The following is a 9474-nucleotide window of genomic DNA, read 5'->3' on the forward strand; positions in this document are numbered from 1 at the left end:
TAACTATGAATGGTCCAGACCATCTTGATTTCAATTTTCCAGGAAATAGCTTGAATCGTGAATTGAAAAGAAGAACTCTGTCTCCTTCTTTAAATTCTTTTGAACTTCTGATTCTTTTATCATGCCATTTCTTCGTTCTTTCCTTATAGATTAACGAATTATCGTATGCTTCATGTCTTAATTCTTCTAATTCGTTTAGTTGACTTAATCGTAGACGTCCGGCTTCATGTAAATCAAGATTACATGTCTTCAAAGCCCAAAATGCTTTGTTTTCAATTTCTACTGGAAGATGACATGCTTTTCCATAAACAAGTCTAAAAGGTGTGGTTCCAATTGGAGTTTTGTAGGCTGTTCTAAAAGCCCAGAGTGCATCCTCCAATTTAATGGACCATTCCTTCGGATTTGATCCTACGGTTTTCTCTAGAATACATTTTAAAGCTCGGTTGGTATTTTCAACTTGTCCACTTGTTTGTGGATGATATGCGGTGGAGATTTTATGAGTTACTCCATATCTTTTAAGAACTTTCTCAAGTTGATTATTACAGAAATGAGTACCCCGATCACTTATTAAAGCTTTCGGTGTTCCAAACCTTGCAAAAAGACGTTTTAAAAAGTTGACTACAACTCGTGCATCGTTAGTTGGGAGAGCTTGTGCTTCCGCCCATTTAGATACATAATCAATGGCTACGAGTATATATAGATTATTATGAGATTTTGGAAATGGACCCATAAAGTCAATACCCCAAATGTCAAATACTTCACATACTTGGATGACATTTTGTGGCATTTCATCACGTTGACTTATTTTTCCGGCCCTTTGACATGTATCACAGGATTTGCAAAGAAGGTGTGCGTCTTTGTAAATTGTAGGCCAATAGAATCCAGCATCATAAACTTTTCTTGCTGTTAGTTGAGGCCCATAATGCCCTCCTGTTGGTCCTGTGTGACAGTGGTTTAATATTTTACTGGCTTCATCTCCGAATACACATCGGCGTATTATTCCATCGGGACAACTTTTAAACAAATGTGGATCTTCCCAAAAATAGTGTTTTATATCACTGAAGAATTTCTTTCGTCTTTGGTACGATAATCCTTTTTCAAGGAATCCACATACTAAATAGTTTGCATAGTCTGCAAACCATGGAATTTCTTTATAATCGATCTTCAATAGATATTCATCAGGAAAGTTGTCTTGTATGGCTGATTCATTTAGAACTTCTAATTCGGGATTTTCAAGACGAGAAAGATGATCAGCGGCGAGATTTTCTGCTCCTCTTTTATCTCGGATTTCAATATCAAACTCTTGTAAGAGTAAGATCCAACGGATTAATCTTGGTTTAGCATCTTGTTTTGAAAATAGGTATCTAAAAGCAGAATGGTCGGTATAGACCACCATTTTTGCTAGAACAAGATATGATCGAAATTTGTCAAAAGCAAAGACAATAGCAAGGAGTTCTTTTTCAGTAGTTGTATAGTTCGTTTGTGCTCCTTGTAACATCTTACTAGCATAATATATAGGTTGAAATCGTTTTTCAATCCTTTGTCCTAAAACGGCTCCCATTGCAAAATCACTTGCATCGCACATTAGTTCAAATGGTAGATTCCAATTTGGTGTTATCATGATCGGCGCATTAGTGAGTTTTTCTTTAAGAATATTAAAAGATTTGATACACTCATCTGAAAAGATGAATGGAGCATCCTTTTCTAGGAGTTTATTCATAGGAGTGGCAATTTTAGAAAAATCTTTTATGAAACGTCGGTAAAAACCGGCATGCCCTAGAAAACTCCTAACTCCTCTAACATTGGTGGGATGTGGAAGTTTAGCAATTACATCTACTTTAGCTCTATCCACTTCAATTCCTTCTTTTGAAATTTTATGTCCAAGAACGATACCTTCTTTAACCATAAAATGGCATTTCTCCCAATTAAGAACTAGATTTGATTTTTCGCATCTAATTAGCATTCGTTCCAGATTAACTAGACATGATTCAAATGTATCACCGAAGACTGAAAAGTCATCCATGAAAACTTTCATGCATTCTTCTATCATGTCATGAAAAATCGCCATCATACACCTTTGAAAGGTTGCAGGGGCGTTACAAAGTCCAAATGGCATGCGTTTGTAAGCAAAAGTACCATAAGGGCACGTGAATGTGGTTTTCTCTTGGTCCTCGGGTGCTATTGGAATTTGAAAATATCCGAAAAATCCATCTAGAAAACAATAGTAACTATTTTCGGCTAATCTTTCCAACATTTGATCAATGAAAGGTAAGGGAAAGTGATCTTTTCTGGTGGCGTCATTTAATTTTCTATAATCAATACATACACGCCATCCTGTTACAGTCCTAGTAGGAATAAGCTCATTTTTCTCATTTGTAATGACAGTCATGCCACCCTTCTTAGGCACGCATTGAACTGGGCTTACCCATGGACTATCAGAAATTGGATAAATTAGACCTGCATCTAGCAGTTTAATAATCTCTTTCTTAACTACATCTTGCATATTAGGATTTAGTCTTCGTTGCCGTTGCACATACGTTTTATGACCTTCTTCCATAAGGATTTTATGTGTGCAATACGAAGGACTTATTCCTTTAATATCATGAATCTTCCATGCAATGGCTGGTTTATGAGCTTTCAACACAGAAATGAGTTGTGATTTCTCATTTTCAGTAAGAGAAGACGATATTATTACAGGTAATTCAGATTCACCATGTAAATAAGCGTATTCCAAATGGTTTGGAAGTGGCTTTAACTCTAATTTCGGAGGTTCTTCTATCGATGATTTGTATCGATATCTGTCTTCTTCTTTTAGCATTTGAATTTCTTCTGTTGTTGGTTCATATCCATTAGCTATAAGTGTAGCTAACATTTCAGCTTCATCAATTGGTTCATTACCTTATCCTAAAGAACATTCTCCTGTTCCTTGTAATTCTGGAAATTCTTCTAATAATTCTGCATGTGCATCTATAGTTTGAATATAATAACATGTATCATCTGCAGATTGTGGTTGTTGCATTGCTCTATCAACTGAAAAGGTAACACTCTCATCCTCTATACTTAGGGTCAATTTCTTACCGAACACGTCTATCATTGCTTTAGCCGTGTTTAAGAATGGTCTTCCTAATATGAGAGGAACTTGAGAATATTCTTCCATGTCCAAAACAACAAAATCTACTGAAAATACTAAAGTATCAACTTTAACTAGCATGTTCTCCATTATCCCTCTAGGATATTTTATTGATCTATCGGCTAGTTATATGCTTATTCTAGTTGGTTTCAATTCTCCAAGGTCTAGTTTAGCGTATAGTGAATATGGCATTAGATTTATACTAGCACCTAAGTCTGCCAATGCTTCTATTGAACTAAGACTACCCAGAAAACATGGAATTGTGAAACTTCCTGGATCAGATAGTTTTTCTGGTATCTTATTCAACAGTACTGCTGAACAATTAGCATTCATAGTAACAGCCGAGAGTTCTTCCATTTTCTTTCTATTTGAGATTAGATCTTTCAAGAATTTAGCATATCTAGGCATTCCTGAAATCACATCAATGAAAGGAAGATTTACATTTATCTGTTTAAACATATCCAAGAATTTGGATTGCTCGGCTTCAAGTTTCTCTTTCTTCATTTTACTCGGATAAGGAAGTGGTGGTTGGTATGGTTTAACATAAGGTTTAGCCTTAACTGTGTTATCTTCATTAACCTTTTCAACTACCGGTTCTTTTTCCTTATCTTGATCAGGTTGTGGTTCTTTGGAGTAGGAATAGCTTCATCAGAAGTTACAGGTATTTCAGGTGGTTTAAGTGTTGTACCACTTCTTGTGGTAATGGCTTTAGCTGTTTCATTCAGGGGGTTAGCATTTGTATCACTAGGTAGACTTCCCGGTTTTCTTTCACCTATTAACCTTGCTAGGTTACTTACTTCTTGTTCCAGATTTTGAATAGAAGCTTGTTGATTTCTAAATGCTTGAGCATTTTGTTCATTAGTTTGTTTATGAGATGTGAAAAATTGCGTTTGAGTTTCAACTAGCTTCATCATCATATCTTCTAAATTCGGCTTTTTATCATCGATTTGTTGTGGTGGTTTGTTTTGAAAATTAGGTCTTTGCTGATTGTAAGTATTATTGGATACTTGTTGATTGCTAGGACCTTGTTGGTTGTTGTATGGAATATTTCGGTTATAATTATGGTTTTGATTGTAAATTGGTCTTGGCGGTTGATAATTATTCTGATAATTATTTCCAGGCCTTTGGTTTATGTATGAAATATTCTCTCTTTGTTCCATTGTTAATTCAATACTGAGACAATCTTTTGTCAAATGTGGTCCTCCACACTGCTCACAACTAATTCGTATTGAATGAATATCTTTAGTCATCTTTTCCATTCGTCTCTCGACAGCATCTATCTTTGCGGAAATGGAATCTAAGTCATGGCTAGAATCGGCTCTAGCTGCTTTAGATGATCTAACGATATCTTTTTCTTGGTGCCACTCATGTGAGTGGGAAGCAGTTTTATCAATAATTTTATAAGCATCAGTTTCGGTTTTCTTCATAATAGGACCACCAGCTGCTATATCTATGTCTTTCCTTGTAGTGATGTCGCATCCTTGGTAGAATATTTGTACTATTTGACAGGTGTCTAAACCATGTTGCGGACATCCTCTTAATAACTTTCCAAATCTTGTCCACGCCTCATATAGAGTTTCATTCGGCTTTTGTGTAAACGTAACAATTTCTCCTTGAAGTCTTACGGCTTTAGATGCAGGAAAAAATTGTTTAAGAAATTTTTCAACTAAAACGTCCCATGTATCAATCGCCCCTTCAGGTAACGATTCCAACCAATCTTTGGCTTCTCCCTTTAAAGTCCAGGGAAATAACATGAGATATATATGTTCATCCTCCACTTCTCGGATTTTAAATAGTGTGCAGATCCTATTAAAGGTACGTAGATGTTCATTTGGATCTTCCTTCGGCGCACCACTAAATTGGCATTGATTAGTTACCATGTGTAGAATTTGTCCTTTGATTTCATAATCTGGCGCATTAATGTCTGGATGAGTAATTGTGTGACCTTGACCAGTGCGTTTAGCTCTCATTCGGTCTTCCATACTTAAAGGTTCCAGATTCTCCATAATTGAATTTGTTGAATCGGAATCACTAGAGGATTCTGATTTTATGGTTCGTTCCTCAACAATCTCTGTTTGTATGATTGGTGGTTCCGGAGGAAAATTTAGTGGTTCAGGATCTATGAATCGTTCCTGAATATTCTCCGGATTCTCAATTGTGAGGTCGGGTTCAAAAAATGGATTATCGAAAATTTGAACCGAAGTACTTGGTCGACTGGATGACGATTCTAAAGAAAAATCAGCGGCGGTAATATTTTCTAAATGTCTTGATCTAGTTACAGGTGGTGAACGTACAAAAGGTGGTGAACGTCTTGCTCGGTGCATTCACTGAATATCCTATTAGTTTTTAAAAGGAAAGAAAAATTATAATAAGTTATCCAATCAATAGACTTTTCTGATTTTGACCACGTTTCGAATAGCCAAAAGATGCAGCAGAGGGGCAGGATTCGTTTGGTCTCAATATAATTGAGGACTGTTTGGCTCCAATAACCCGGTCCACGTACAAATCCAACTATTACTACGAACCAGAAAATTTTGATGTCTATCAATTTAACCACTTAAAATAAATTTTCGTAATTTTAAGAAATTTAGATAAGAAGTAGAATAAAAATCTATGTCCTAAAACTAGAATAGCGAGAAATAAGAAAGAAAAAGAGTTCGTCGAAAAAGGTCGAAAAAGAAAAATGGTTGAAAAATAAAAGGTGACGGAAAAATAAAAGAAACTTATAAAACTTAAAAACACTTGACTAACCTAACCTTATTACTACAACTAACTTAAAATTATAATCGCAAATTGAGATTACTAATTGGAATGATAATTGATACATAGGTAAAAGGCGTCTAAAAATATTAAAGCTTACAGGAAAAACTAAATCCCAAATGGAAATAACTTAAAAAGAAACTAAAACTTAAAAAGGCGTCGCAAAATTCTAAAGCACCTAAATCTTAGTCTAAAGAAAAAGCACTTAAGGAATTCTACGGCAAAGCCTAAAAATCTAGAAGTAAAAATAACTATGGCAAAAACTAAGTTTAAAACTAAATATGAGCTAAAAATACAAATATTATGCTAAAACGATTAAAAAGGGACAAAATATAAAAATATACAAAAAGTTGTAAAAAGTACAAATTTTATAAAAATATTATTTTTATATTATTTATTTTATAAAACTATTAATTTTATAATTTAATAAAACTAATTAAACTAAATACATAAATTAATTAAAACTTAAATTAAATACTAAATTAATTAAATATTTAACCCTAAATACAAATTAATTAATAATAATTAATAATACTCCGTATTTAATGCAGATTAGGGTTCTGTCAGGCGCGTGTCAGAGTGTCTCCGCGAGTCGCGGTATTCCAAGCAGCAAACCCCGCGAGTCGCGGGGTTCCAAAATTCAACTTTGGTACAGTTTTTTAATTGACGCGTTTTTTTTTTTATTTATATTTTCTGTTTAATATTTTATGTTTATATCAAAATATTTATATAATAAAAACTTATATTTAAAAACTTAAATAAAAATAGAACTACTTTATAAATTTAAAAATATCTTAAAAATAGATTTATATATATTAAATTTTTTTTTATATGTTTTAAATAAAAACAAAATACTTAAATAAAACTTATATAAAAATAAAGAAACTTTATAAAACTTAAATATTTAACAAAATCTTAAAAATACTTATATTTTTATTTTTCTTTTTATATTTTCGAATATTTAAAACGTATTTTTATAAAAACGAATTTTAATAAAAGAAAACTAAAAATCTTTTTTTTTCTTCTTTATATTAGCGTTGCGCTTCCGGCGTTTAAGAAGTCCCCGGCAGCGGCGCCAAAAATAACTTTATGTTTCGCGAGGTGTATATAAAATAGCTATTAATTTTAGCAGGAAATACTATTAAATACGATACAATTTTACACAAGATATTTATTTATTTATAGAATGGATATACTTAAACCTTGCTACAACACTTATAGGCAGTGTACCTAATCGTACTGTAGTGTAGTTTTTAGTAAGTCCGGTTCGTTCCACAGGGAAATATTTAAACAAAGCTTAACGCTATATTAGTTTACTTTTATAAAAATACAAATATATATATAAGTAATATTATTATTATAAAGGGGGGTTTTTACCGTTTAATGACCGGTTTGTCGATTTTAAAACTTTAGTCGCAGTTAAAACCAAATGTAAAATAATAAAAATAAATACAAGACTTAAATTAAAGCATAAAGTAAATAACGATAATGAAATTGCGATTAATAAAAGTGCGATAAAATAAACTTGCGATAATTAAAAAGTACGATAATTAAAAGTGCAATTAAATACAATAACAATAAAAATGCGATAATTAGAAGTGCAATTAAATATAAAATAAAGGAAATTAAATATGAAATAAAAGAATTATGCTTATTTAAACTTCCGTAATCATGATGTTTGACGTGTTGATTTTAGTTTTATGCCCATGGGTTAATTGTCCTTTGTCCTGGATTATTTAATATGTCCGTCTGGTTTTTGCCCATAACAGTCCATCAGTCATAAATATAAAGTGCGAGTGTCCTCGTCAAATTATCCTTATACCTGAAGTTAAATATTCCAACTAATTGGGGACTTAAACTGTAACAAGATTTTAATACTTTGTTTAATAATTACACACCAGGATGTCGACTGAGTGTAACCCAAGGTTTTAATATTTTGTTATCAATTATACCAAGTGTCCTTGTACATAATTTCACCCCTGTTTTAATTATTCTAGTGGCTATTAATCCATTCCCGTGTCCGGTTAAATGAACGATTATTCGTACATATAAATACCCCGCCCATCGTGTCCGATTGAGTGTATATGGTAATTTATAGGGACGCCCAATTGTAAATCTTTATATTAACATTAACAAACTATCATTTAGTTAAACAAATATAAAGCCCATTAATAGCCCATAGTCTAATTTCCACAAGTGTCGTTCTTTTGTCCAAACCCCAATTATGGTACAAAGCCCAATTACCCAATTTTAGTAATTAGCCCAACATCATGATTACTTCGGATTAAATAAGCATAATAATAACTTAGCTACGAGACATTAAATTAAAAAGGTTGAACATAACTTACAATGATTAAAAATAGCGTAGCGTTACACGGACAGAATTTCGACTTACACCCTTACAATATTCGCTAACATACCCTTATTATTAGGATTAAAATTAAAATTAAAATTAAAATATAAATATAAATATAAATATTTACGTATTATGAGAGAAGAAGAAAAATGATGATAAAAATGATCAGAATTCGGTTGGCTTTATAGGGATTTGAGTTCAGGTATACTCCGCGACTCGCGGCATTTTTTGCCTTCAAACTCCGCGAGTCGCGGAGTTTGAAATTACAGCTCACAAACTTTGGAGTCTTTCTTGTCGACGATTTTTATTATTTATATAATATATAAATAAATATAAGAATTATTTAAATATTATATTATATTTATGTGCATAGTTGACTTGTAATTTTTAGTCCGTTGCGTCGAGCGTTGAGAGTTGACTCTGGTCCCGGTTCCGGATTTTCGAACGTCCTTGCGTACAATTTATTATCTTGTACTTTGCGTTTTGAATCTTATACTCTTGTAATTTCGAGACGTTTCTTATCAATAATTGGAACCTCTTTGATTGTATTTTGTACTTTTGAGCTTTTTGGTCGTTTGCGTCTTCAATTCGTCGAATCTGTCTTTTGTCTTCACCTTTTATTATTTAAACGAATATCACTTGTAAATAGAACAATTGCAACTAAAAGTTTGTCTTTCTTGAGGAATAATGCTATGAAATATATGTTCGTTTTTAGCATTATCAAAGGGATACATGTCAACTTGCGAAAACTGAACAACCTTCTAATGTTCATACGTTGTACGTGGCTAATTAGGGTGAGTTCCGGGGGGGGCGAGGTGCGGTTACTCCTACAAGTCCTCACATATCTCCTCCTTCGAGAATCAACTTTAGTGGGCATGCAATCCGAGGGGTACTCTTCCTAGATTGTGTGAAGTAATGTTTCGATCTCTGGGACGGTGGGACGGTAGTAACAGGTGGATTACATTACTAGTTCTTAGGGTTAGACGAGTGGGAAGAGGGTTCAGAAAAACATCTGAACTAGAAAAGATAAATTTTCCAAGTCGGTACAGCGAATAGCAGACATGTAGCAAGAACGTAATCAGGTATAATAACTACAACAGCCTAGATCGTCTACAGCAGTACATAGCATGGCAATAATAATAGTATCAAACAGAAGTAACATGCAATCAAAAGCATGTAGTAGCATGCAGTAGCGAGAATAAGCAATAGCATACAGTAAGATCATATA

Source organism: Rutidosis leptorrhynchoides, chromosome 2 (assembly GCF_046630445.1).
Source record: "Rutidosis leptorrhynchoides isolate AG116_Rl617_1_P2 chromosome 2, CSIRO_AGI_Rlap_v1, whole genome shotgun sequence".
In the NCBI taxonomy this organism is placed as follows: domain Eukaryota; kingdom Viridiplantae; phylum Streptophyta; class Magnoliopsida; order Asterales; family Asteraceae; genus Rutidosis; species Rutidosis leptorrhynchoides.